General features: G+C 37.6%; 1 protein-coding gene across 1 annotated transcript in view; it reads left to right on the forward strand.

The window, feature by feature from the left end:
• Nucleotides 1–223: 223 nt before the first annotated feature.
• The window catches only part of CalpC (calpain-C), a 99,084-nt gene continuing 85,950 nt past the window's right edge, over nucleotides 224–13,357 (forward strand). The window contains exons 1-2 of the mRNA XM_012363489.2: nucleotides 224–332; nucleotides 570–607. The gene's annotated coding sequence lies outside the window, so the exon portion shown is untranslated. The remainder of the gene's footprint in view (nucleotides 333–569; nucleotides 608–13,357) is intronic.

Consider the following 13,357-nt stretch of genomic DNA (forward strand, 5'->3'; position numbering starts at 1 on the left):
TATATGATAATATATGCATATATGATAATTTATATTTGTTAAATATTTATGATAAAATGTTTTAAAATATCTAAAAATATTTATTAAATATTTATTCCAATTTTTAAATAAGTATTCAAAAAACTTATTGCATGTTTTCTAGTAATTGCAAACACATATCATTCATAATAATTAAAATAATTATTTCTTCTAGTGACAACTGATTTCAAAGGACTTGTAAAGTGAATTTGTGAAGTGAATTTGTGAAATAAATTTGAATGCAACTATGAAGCAGCAATCCATGGAGTTGGCAAAATCTACAGCGGATGAAGTGGACTACAATATCCTAGTTGGTAAGCACTGTTATTAATTTATTATTTAAAAATATAATGCCATAAGACATATCAATTACAAAACTTTTATTAAGAAATATTTATTAAAATATTTAGTAATATATTTATTGAATATGCATTAAAATTTTCAAATCATGATCTTTAAAATTTATTGCATATATGTAGTTATGTCTTATTACAGCTAATACATGTAACATAACTCTTATTCATTGAAATATATATATTCATATTTTTTAGGTATAGCTTATGGCGTGCTTAGCTAGGGTACAACACTGGTGAGTGAATTTATTTATTGCATTTGCACAATTGTGCAACATACTGATTTACTTTTTATCTACGAAATAACGAGAAAATGTGTGAAAATCAAAAAAGATATGTTGATCTATTATCTCAAAGATTATTATTTGAATTTTCTACACAAGTATTTATGTTTTGCAATCTTATGACATGTTAGGATAATTAAAAAGATCAATTGATAAAACATTAGAGATTGCTTTACATATGTGTACAACGCTGAACACAAATTTGAGAGTTACTAAGATATTACATGTATTCCAATGTTATAATTATTCTGATTAATTCTATATTTTAACTTTAGACATTGAGTAAAACAATTTTAATATAATTGAGATAAATTTCGTATTATTATAGTACAAACAGAGAATTATACAAATATTTGAATTATTGAATTAGTTAATCATCTTATTGCAATCTATCACTCTTATGAAAGAGAAGATTGATATTGATATTTAATTCAGTAAACATTGTGTGTTGAAAAAGAAAGCTACAAGATCACATCTATGTAAAGTTAATCTTAATGTAAAGTTAATGTTAAGAAAGAGATGGTGAATTATTCTGTGCATTGTTCTGATATGCGCTAAGTCGTATTTTATTCAGGTTCTGAAATAATTCAATATAATCGACTATGTTTATTAATTAAAAACGAACATTGGCAATGCTTTACAATCCGTTCGGTGTCAAGTCAACGCAAGTTTAGACTTGTCCGGACATTAATTGCTGGCAAGCATCGATGTAAGACGCTTTTAATCGCATGTCCATCGTAACGCGTGGCGACGTAGGAATGTCGAGAGTCGAGCTGCACCGCGATTTACAATTTCAGCGAGTGATAAGCGCAACTTATGCGCCAACTTTGTGGCCACCATCAAGCGTGGAGGCCAAGGGCGCGATGCGAGGACGAGTCGAGAATGCGTTCCCACGAGAAGGAAGAAATACACCACAGTGTACGCGTTCGGCTACTTATTAGCAATTATCTGCATACGCGAATAGTTTTTGGCATTTAGGGTATATTAAAATCCCACAACGTAAGATCTATTTGAAGCATTATTCTTAATCATTAGTCAGGTTCTTCATTTTCATCTTTATCGCGCAATTTCATGCTTGGCATAACCTTGCATTGTTTTCAAATATTTTCATTATATTTTCAATTTATTTTTTTATATTTATATTTTATATCAATCATATTTTTAATTTAAGTTTTGTTATTATATTTGCAGTTTTTTAAATATTTTTAATGTTAGACATTTTAATGTTTAATTTTAGAAGAAAGTTTATTGATTTTTATATACCTAATAATTAAATTATAATCAAATACATTAGCTTTATACTAATTAAATATATAAAATTAAAAGTTTTTTGTGATAATTATGTATATTCTTTTTTGACTTTTAGTTAATTTAGCTAATTCTAGAATATTTATTTAATTCTATCAGAGGATTGTAGAATTGTTTTAAACAGAAAATAAGATTAATTAAATAATAATTGAATATTGAAATTGAACAAAGAATGAAATAATTAATAATAAATTTATTGAATATTAGGAGAAATTTATATATATTTAAACATAGTGTGCTTTGTGCCATAGTAAAATAGAAAAATGGTGGTATCTATTGCAAGTTCTAAATTTAATAGAGAGACGTCGGAATTGGTGTCATTTAACTGAATAGGTTTTCTCCATGTCTTGTTCTTTCGTACAGTAGTGGTAAGGAAAAGCTCAGAGATCCTGCGCGGGCGTGGGAATTATTTCTTTAGGGGCCATTGACCAAGGTACCGCGTGAGGCCTACTGGCCTCACTCGAGCCGCGTCACTGGATCCATGTTCCTCCGAGAGTCCTTCAGATATAAGTCGCAAAACCGCGATTCAAGTGTGTCTCTGACAGGGCGATATATGGCCAGCGATAGAAAGGAACCGGAATTCGCATACACTCGTTTTGAAAAAAAATAAATAAATTTTCCATAAATAATTTACATGCTGAGAAAATTCAAGTAAGAAAAGCAATCGTACTTTTAGGAGAAACTAGTTAACACATAATCATCGTGAGTTATTTATTTTTAGATTAGAAATCAATTTTATCAAGTTACACTTATTAAAATACATTCATAATAAATTATTCTTCTTAGATAAATTATTAATTTTTTTTACTGTCTTATTGAACTATAAACTTAGTCTTATGATATTAAAGAAGCTCAAAGGTTAAAAAAAAAATTTTTTTTTGGTAACAGATTTGTGGTATTAAAAATTAATTAATTTCTTATTTTAAATAAGATTTCTATATTTATCAAATTACTGTTATATCACTGTTAACTACGATCAATCCCGTTCTAATTGAATAATTTACAACAGCTATTATTACCGACCTGAATTAATTACATAATGTCATTAAATAGCTTGGAAGCGTTATAAGTGCGAAAATAGTGTGAGAATATTCAAGTTGAATTGAACATTGTAATTTTAGAGAAGCTCAGAGACAAAAGGCAAAGAAATCGGCTCGCTTCGGTCGATCCGCGTATCGCGACCTCGATGCCCGTGAGGGCTCCGACGCGGCAGGTGCTGGCGGCGGACCCCCGGTTCCTCTCTCTGGGCCTCCGAGGTCCCTTTCTCGTCCCCACTATCCTTGCGGCGGCGACTCGTTCGGCAGACTCGTTTGATCGCCGCCGCTCACGACTCTCCAGGTACGCCGGGACGATAATTATTATCCTTGCGTAACCGCCCTCGGGGCGAGATATCTGTGTACCCTAGGTGTATGCTCCTGGGAATAAATATGCGTCCCTCTTTTTCTTCCGCTCTTCCAGCGGTCCGTTTCTACCGGCAAAGTTTCGATGGCAGCGAAGAAAAATTAAGAGAAACCGCGTAGGGCGAAGGGCGGGTGGGAGAAGAAAGACGGAGAGATCATAAAAGCGAGAAAAAAACGAGCAAAAGGCTAATTGGGGTCAAACGGCGCTCGGCTTGAAGATCGATCTGTAACAGTCTGTATAATTTGATTATCGGTAACGTAATAATGCATTTCCCGAGTAATGCTTCAAATTAGCACATATGAATTAATAAAGAAGAACAGAAAGATAAATGATGTTGAAATATTTATAATATTAATGAAAGATTCTCTGATTTTATAAATAAGATTACTCAGTTTAACGTAATGATGAAAATTTTAATCGCGAAAATTCTTTTAAATAAATCAATATTTTTGGAATACAATAACCGATTATTTGCTCTTAGGTTATAAAAAGTTTTTCGATTTCGTAATGCTAACATATGGGACATGGTAGAACAGTGAAAAATTGACAAATTTCACCAACATGAGACATGAAACATTAAATATTTTTTGTGATCTATAGCATGTCACTTGAGAAATGCATTTGCGTTTGCGCAAGTGACACCATCTCTTGAGAACAGATTCGACGAAGGTTTTAATGTCTGGCAGAAAAATTAAGAGACGGAAATCGAGAGACCTGGAGAGAATGAATGAGAGGGTAATGGGGGTCAAATGGTATCCGACCGAGGAACCATCCGTCTTCGGCCCGCTGGATGCATCTTCCCAAAAAACAAGCATCTCATTCCCTCTCTTTTCTTCTTTCTCGCTCTTCCTTCTTCATCGCACACGCGATACCTGTTATATCTGTGTGTGAGAGAGATATATTCTAATACAACATATTTAACTTTATTAAAATATTAAGATCTTGAGAAAGCAAATAGAATGATATAATCGTGATATATTTGCAGTAAGTTCCACGTTTATTTGTTATAAAAATATGTTGACAAACGATAAAAGAAAGTTTTTATGATAAATTTCAATCAATGTATAATTTCACAAGTCCATTCTTTCTTTAACATTCCATTGAAATTGTTACGACTGACAATGAGTGCGGCAACTGATCCACACTCGTTAGATTTTCGTGCCGCGAGTATGCGTCCGACATTTACCGCCGGCAGTTTGCATTCCGAATCGTTAAGGCGATAATGTATTCGGTCGACGGGCGTATTAAGGATACTTTATTGCTTGGCGCTTAATGCGCGCGCGGCGGTCGAGTGCGCAGCGAAGCGCATCCGAGACTTTCGAGTTTCCGCAAGAGTGGTGCATCAGCGAGATACGGCTCTTCGCGTTCGCCACGAGCACGCGCGCGACCGATAAGCGGCGAAAAATTTTGACGCGCGTTAAACACGTCGTTCCGGGTCGCCGACCACGGGATCGGCCAGTTTGAATTATCGACCGATACACTATCACGATACGGCGTTATATACGACGGAAGGATACCTCCTATGGCCCGCGCACGGCCGTAAATATCGGCCAACGTAATTTATTTATCATTACTGACAACTCGAGCGCAGCTATTATAATTTATCGTAATGCATCAATAACTGTTTAACGTTGGGACAATACGAACCCAGCCAATTCTGCGCTGAAAGCTTGCGAGCGGCGTGCATCGTTTTGATTTATTGGCTTATCGGTGCGTTATCAGGTTCTTCGTCAATGCAATTCGTTTACCGGATCGTTTCCTATTAACGCAAGCGATTGTAAACATTTATCGCAGCTTGTATCTTCGTCGTAGCTATTAGCTTGTTAAAATCTTTTCGCAATGAATTATCACGTCTCGTGCACATATGTGCTACGTGACACATCTAAGATATGGATTCTGAAATATTTCGATCGTTATATTTTTCTTAAAAAAAAAGTATAAATACATATTTAAATTTAATTTTTTAAATAATAAGTTACCGCGTTACCGTCTCAATAGAAAAAGTGCTAAACTGCTAATCGCGTAATTGTTTTCGGCGAGGGGATACGCTTCTCTTCATTTTAAAGGAATCACAGGGCACGCGAACGAAAGGAAGTGACCTACCGCATGCACGGATAATAAAAAGCATTTGCAACCGTAAATACACGAGCCGCCCTCCTCTCGTACTTGTTACATGCATACCGGGAGCAGGACCATAAATTTATCAGCCAACCATCAGCCATCGTAAGCAACGGATAATACGCCATACCCAGATGCCGTTGCGTGCGTGTACCGACGCGTAATTGAACGTATGCGTCGCGAATGTGTTTCTCTAGAAGAAGACGAAGGCTAAAGGGTTGGTGGCTTAAAATAGAAAAAAATTTGAGAGCGATTATCTCGCTGTTGTTTGTGAAATCTTACCGACTCCTGTTCAAAGTTGAAACTATATAGAGGTTTAAAATTGGTAGTATATATTGTAATGTATATAATTAAATCCAACGCGTGGAATGGGTTTTCTACAATATATTAGCGGACGTAAAAGTGGCATGTACGAAACGGCAGTTTTGACAAATGAATATGATTCGCAATCATACTTTTGCTATAATTAAATTTTTTATATTATTAAAGTCAAATTTTAATTTTAATTTTATATAAAATAATTTTATATTTTTTTGTATAAAAAAGTGAAATATCGGTTGACGTAAGCTCACATCGTGTAATGACGTTGGCACTCTAATCGCGTTATTTGCCATCAGTAATCATAATTTCGCGGATCATTTCCGTCACTCGAATGAACGAGCGCATGAATGTGCGGATAGGTAATGCGAACTTGTTTCTCGCGAAGCCTCGGGCGTTCAGATAGAAGGGACCGTAGCCCGCCATTTCTCTACGATTTTTTGTATTGATCGCTTTGATAAGTTCTATGATTGTACTTTTACCGTATCGTTTGCATACAATGGCGCGTTTCATAGCTTTTGCCTGTGCTCTCTCCGACGATTTAATTAGGACGCGACGAATTATCATACGCACATAATCATGTTTTCATAGATTATAGTCTTACATTCCCACAATACAAATCAATAGTGACTTCTTCCTCATGACGTGTGATCGATAAATTGTCTATGATCTATGATCTTCGATTGGATTGAATTACAGAAGCACGTTGTTAGAGTCGATAAGCAATTTTCAAGAGCCGGCTGCACAGTGATTGAAAAGCACGTTGTTCATCAAGTTTTTAATTTAAAATAAATGGTGCATAGAAATAATTGCTTTTTTACGCAATAGCGTATATCTGTAAAGTATTTCTTTAACTGCATAATCAATGTAGTTATAAAGTGAATGTTTATAAATATATATAATTTATAATAACATAAGTTTTTCGGGAAACAAAGTGCTATTATATGATAGGAAATTTTTTCCTGTGCGCTAGGAATTACATATATTCTTTTTAATCGATAAATAAAAACCATTATCAATTTTAATAACATAAATACGCAAAATATCGTAGAATACGCACTTTGATCATTGGTTTCCGTTTGCAGAAGGGTGAGTTAAGGTCTGCAGATGAGTTAAAACACAATTCGAATAGGGGCCATAGGGCTTGACAGTAAACGTACTTCCGCGTTTCGTGGGTTGTTGTTCGTAGCTTGACAAGAATCGTAAACCGTGTGCGGCGGCGACACGCGTGATGTTAGAAAGAAAGAGAAAGATAATATAGAGAGATAGATAAAGAGAGAAAGAAAACTAAACAAGACAGCACACACACGTGGGAGCTTAGCTCCTATCCTCGATAATGCGAGCCGTTCAATGCCTCGAGTGTTGTGTTTGCGATAGGAGGCCGTTCAAGGCTACCAGTTTCCTTCTCGAGTCGCGTTAGATCTCGATTCCTGCCGCAGGAACATCAATAGGAATGTCTTGATCGCAAGCCACGGCCGTACTGCGCACAATAATACGAATAGACAATGTGTACCACGATCTAAAGAACATTATTTTTAAGAGATCATTTTTAGGAGATGATTATAAATTGTAGAAAATTCAACAAAAAAAGCGATTCAAAAATATAGAATGGATGGTAAAGTGACGAAATTTTAAGCTAATGAAGAAAATTGTACTGATTTGTGACTGACATTATACGTGCAAAAAAAGTTCGCGCAGAAAAAGAAGAGAATAGAGTTAATTAAGTAAATTAAATTATTCAGAAGCTGATTAACTTATCACTTACAATGGAATTAAATAGATATAATAAAGTATCTTTTTTTGAATTGTAAATAATTGAATATTATCAAATAACGAGTTAACAATTGATCGTAATAATTTAGATTGTCAGTAAATTGAAAGCGAAATAATTTATTTCATATCACTGATCGATTAAATACAGCATCAGCAAATAACGTGTCACATTGTTTATAGTCTGACTTGAGTATTTTTAGAAGACGTTAAGTCACTACAACCCCATGACGTTACAGCCACAAAACGCGTGATAACTATAATCTTCCCAGTCTGACCCGGCGCATGCGGATAATTAATTTATAGCGCCTTAACGGTACCAGAAAATTGCGACCTTGATGAATAGCCGACTAGAAATCCCCTTCGTATTCGCCATCGTGCACAACGCCAGCTGATGCCAGACTTATTTGTGTTTTCAAGCCTCGCGATAATTCCGTTTCTTCGCGTTGCCAGCCACGGCAGCGGTAGTTTATAATAATTTCTAATGGAACCCTTTAGCCAATTATGTATGCCGGTTTCCGCGGACCTTTCGTTTCTCGTCGTCCTCTCGTGGACGATCATTCTCGCAGGAGAAAAAGGCGCTCCCCCGGTATGAATACTAATATTAATGGAATAATATCGCGTTTCTCGGAATCGCGGGGTCTTTGCTCTGGATTTTTCGTTCCGTCTTCCTGTCCTCATTTTCCTGTGCGAATCCATCTGTCTTTCTCGAGATTGCAAATATGTATACTTACGTTTACAACGTAAAAAATGATAATCTGACAGAAAATTTCAATTTGTTGCCTATTATTTTAATACTTCTGTCGAACAAAAGTAAATCTAGAATTAAATAATATACTGCACTTATAATAAAAGAAAACTATCTTATTATTTTTATTATTAAAATTTTCACAATTAGTAAAAAATAATATCGCCATTTATATATTTGTTCTAATTAGAAGGATTTTCTAAATATTTATCATTGCACGTAGTACTTTTCATTGTTTTCATCTCATCAGAAATGTAGCTACGTCCATTCAACACAAGTGTAACAAGCAGTGGCTTGATGGCATAGATTATTAGTTCTCTTGGATATGCAATTTCAAATGGGTCTGCAGGCACCGATGGTGGTGCCCATCATCCCGGGGGATGTTGTTGATGTCAGCGGTGATAGCTTGTCTATTCTCGGCCGCGCGCATCTTTCTCGGCTGCGGCAGAACGTTCGTTTTAAGTGCACGTTACATATATACATGTATGTACGAATGTGCGAGGTACCAGCCGGTATTACACGTCCGCATTACGCGTAATGATAGGCCAGGACGGTTCCCATTAACGCTTGGAGCACCCGCGTTTCTACGGCGATCGCCTTCTTCTAAACGGCCACCTAATTATATAGGGTACCGAGGATTGAGAAGGCCGGAGGTTTATTCTTTTTCCGTATTGCGAGCAAATGCAACAAGATAAAAATTATTTATTATTTCAGCGAATGTTTTATACAACACCTAGTTATAATTAATTTATGTTGATGTTAATGAATTCTTGATAAACACATTAAGGGATTTTATAATTAATTTATTTTCAAAGATCAAAAAGATTGTAATGTAAATTTCTGATAGATCTATTTATAAAGAGATGATGGCTTATTATCTTGAAGAACGTTTTTAAAGGATTTTAAGTATGAATACAAATAAAATTGATACTTAAATTTAAAAAATTATTAAAATGGTTAAATCTCGTTGCATAATTAAAAAATTAAATACTTTTTATTAAATTTTTTTAAAGTCAAACGCTATAAAATATAGGTATTTTATGTTTTTCTAAAAACATTAATGCAATAGAATATGCTTATTCATAATTTATTATAATTCTTAATTTTTGCAATTTGTACTTACACTTTAATTGACGCCTTACAAACGTTTTTTCTTTATTATAATCTTTGCAAGTGTGGGCGTACGCCAATTCTTGAAAGTAGGATGCGCAGCGAAAGGGTAAAATAGTTGAACCTGCCGTTTTAACTCTGTCGCCTAACATATAATTGCACACGAGCAGATTGCCTGAGATCGCGCCAGTCGATGGGACGAGTTTGCACGCTCCACCGTTCGTGTCTCGCGTGCAAAGGTGCCACCTTAGAAACTCTGTCAGTCAATGGTCATTAGGGAAAACGTGCGAGGCTGTTAGTGGGCTCCATTGTCTTTTATGTTAAAGCGTTATCGTTCCCTTAATGTCTGTCATTAATCATAGATCGTCGCGCGGCACACTCGGCTGACCTGTTTCAAAATTAGTTACTATCCACGCGCGAGTCGGTCTCGCTGCGGGAAGATTGCGGCGTTGTAGACTGCAAATAATGCGAATTGACATCTCCACGCAGGTGAGTGCCTTCGCATAATACGACGATGGCATATGTTTTAGCGCGGCAACGGTGGCAAATCCTTGTTCGCGCATTCGCAATCGGACGATGTAATCGCGCGCTGCAATCAAGTTTAAAAAAAAAAAGCCGATTATTCTCTAATTTGCATCGTGTTGTCGCGAACGATCGATAGTCCCATTGTAGTTTTCCACATTGCGCAACGTTACGCGGCGGAAGTGAAGTATTTATTTGACTCTCGACGCAGCCGAGAGATTGAATCGCGCGTAAATCGATCTCGCGATTAAATTCTGTGATAGAAAAAGCGGAGGAGGATACAATGCCGATTGTTTCTCCTGGCACTGCTCACTGCCTATCGTCTTTCATTTTCATCGTTATCATCATCATTATCGTCATTTTCTTCTAGTTACAACAATTCATCTTCATCTTCCTAGTTAGTATACCGGATTCATTATTTCCCATACCGTATTGCCCGAGGCAATCTATCAAACCGTTAATTAATCAAGACTCGTATTATTATGCAATGTGAAATGACAATAACGATTCTGAGGCTGCATCGCGCGGGTCTCGTCTCTTCAATCTTCGTCTCTTTCTTCTACTTGTTCTTCTCTTTACTTTCGCGCATGTTTCTGTCTACTTCGCGTCGAACATTTCTACATCATTCGGTATGTTTCCGACAAGTCCCGTTGAAGGGAATAAAGTTTGAAGAAGAAATTATAGAAATAATAATAATAATAACCAATCTACACTTTTATCTCTTTGGCACATTCAATTTTATGTTTTATTTCATATTTATCAGTAGCAAACTTCGCATCTCTTGCGTATCAGGCAATTCGATGCGATTTGTATTACGTATTATATTTGCGAAAAACATTTCGCACCGCGGAGCGTTTTGCATTTAAATTGGATACCTCCGCAAATCGTTTCAGTAATAGATTGTTCGCATAATAAAACATTCGGGTAGTTGATGTTCGCGTAACGGGAGGTTCTCTTCGTCCTAATAGCCCTTGGACTACGTCGCGCCGCGGGCAATGCGCGGTCTAAACGCCATAACTTTTCCGCGAATGCCTCCGCGCGAAATAAATCGAATCATTCGCCTTTTCCCGACGCTAATAAATTACACATGCGTTACTCTTAACGCAACCGCACGCGAGTTACCTGCTGGGAGAAGCAGACATTATCGCCTACGCGGTTTTCACGGATCCTTGCGACATTCCGCGCGCAGAAAGTATCCGCCGCAAATGTGTTGATTAATCGGTATTAATGCATGGAAATGCGGTAGCGAGACAGCTGTGCCGACTATTACGATCTTTCGCACGACATCGAAATTACCTCGCGTCATAATTAATAACCAGTTAGCTTTAGATTGTGCGACTTGTAGAATTGTACAACAGCATTCCTGCAATTTTTCGCGAAACCATATTTATAATTGCGTGTGAACGCGTTCTAACGTGAGTGAATTGTTGAATTTTAATTACGTAATTTTCGCACAAAATTGTGTGCGGCAATTCAAGCATTTGTATTATCGTATGATAGTTTACGATAGTAACGTCTTCATTGTAAAGCTAACAAAGACTGTCTCGTGTAAAATTAGTAATGCGATATTAATTGACTTAATTTCAAAATTAATGATTTTTTGTTTATGTGTGTAACATTTAACACCTCTAGCGCGTTCACAACGGCAGGATTCGATCAGGACATGCCCGTCTCTCAAGACGAATGACACCGCCGTTTTACGGCGTAAACGTCGACAAGAAGTGGAAAACGCTCGGCGCGGCTTTGTCACGGCTTCGATCAAGGGAATCGGCATTCGGAACGAGCGTTTAACCCGTAAAAGGCCGAGGGGCCGTGTCGCTCGTGTGTGGTTCGATATGCGCCTCCGCACGGCGGCGTTCCCGCTTGGGAAGACCTTTCGATGTTACGAGACAAACTACGCGGAATCCGAGCGCAGAAAACGCGCGGCGGCGCGGAATAAAGATGTGGAACCCGGATGGTTTCTTCGCAAGAGATTTTTGTCGGAATACCTGCGTGCTTCTCCTTTTTTCGTCTTTCTTCCAAGTTTCTCGCGCGCGTTGGCCAGTTCTGTTTGAATTGTGCCGGAATACTATGGCTTACTTGTTTTAAACTATGCGAGGCGCAGATGTTTTTTAATTATTAATGGCTCTAATAATCATTGAGAATATATTTGAATATTTTGAGAAATATTAATGATATGCTAGCTAGGAAACACTTTACGTGTCGTGAATTAGATATTTGTGTTAGACATGAGCGGTATGGGTTATTTTTTTAATTAGAAAGTGCACGTTCCGTTACGATGGGAAAGGACGAAGGATGATCCGCGTTGAAAATGGAGGAGCGGACCGGAATTAACGGCGGCAGTATTTATTACGTCCGCCGTGTTTATAAAACGGGACGTACACGACGGGATGGCTTATGGAGCAATGGGGGAGGCGGCGGCGGCGGCGGCGGCGGCGACGACCGAGAAGGAGTAAGAAAGAAATTCTCAGGGGAGACGGAAGGTAGGAACGCGGCTACAAACGCCCGATACCATAGCGGAGCGTCAGATCGGTTGTACGCGCGGAAAATGGGACTGGTTTTTATCGAGATCGCCGCCTCGCGCGCTTCTGCGGGGGGCTCGGCTTTATGTTTAATGCAGAGTCCATTGCAATTGCGCGGTGTGCACGTATATACGCGAAAGAGCTCACCCGTTGCGCCTTCTTGACGTTCACGGGCCTGGCATACCTATCGGAGCACCTGAGAGAGCGCGCGCGCATTCTGAGCGTGCTTTTCAGAGTACGTAGGAGCGCGTACCGCAGGTTTACGAAATCATCCATGTGAAAAATCATAATTTTCCGCAAGAAGTATGATTTAATAATATATCATATTATTATTAAATATGTTGATTGCTTTGAAATACTATTTTTTTTTACTCAGGAGATATTTTCACGGTGCTTGGAAAGTAAAATTAAGCGGTACCAAATGTTTTTGTAGAAGTTATCACGACATGCGAAATATTCGACATCTTTCGAGAATCTTTAGAAATAATTTGAAGAGAATGCATCATAATTTCCAATCAATTTTAATTGATCATTTGCATTCGTAAGTTTGAATTCTTCGAATCTTTAAAATGTAAATTTGATAATATTATATTTAAAAAAATGTTTTTAACTAACGGAAGAGATATAAATGAAATCGCGAGTTAGCAATCGAGAGAGACTCACGGTTGCTCACAATCAATACGAAAAAAAGAGGGCAACAGGGATCGACCGGTACGAAGAAGGACGCGAGAGGGCGAGAGGGCAAGAGCAGCGGCTATATCATATACCTACCTACACCCCTTTCGTGCCCCTCGACACGCCTCTCTCGCGAGTAGGAACTCGCGCGGAACCGTACGGGAGATCAGCGCGATAACGGCGCGGCCCCCGTGCGGTTCCTTCGACCCG

Source organism: Linepithema humile, chromosome 5 (assembly GCF_040581485.1).
Source record: "Linepithema humile isolate Giens D197 chromosome 5, Lhum_UNIL_v1.0, whole genome shotgun sequence".
In the NCBI taxonomy this organism is placed as follows: Eukaryota; Metazoa; Arthropoda; class Insecta; order Hymenoptera; family Formicidae; genus Linepithema; species Linepithema humile.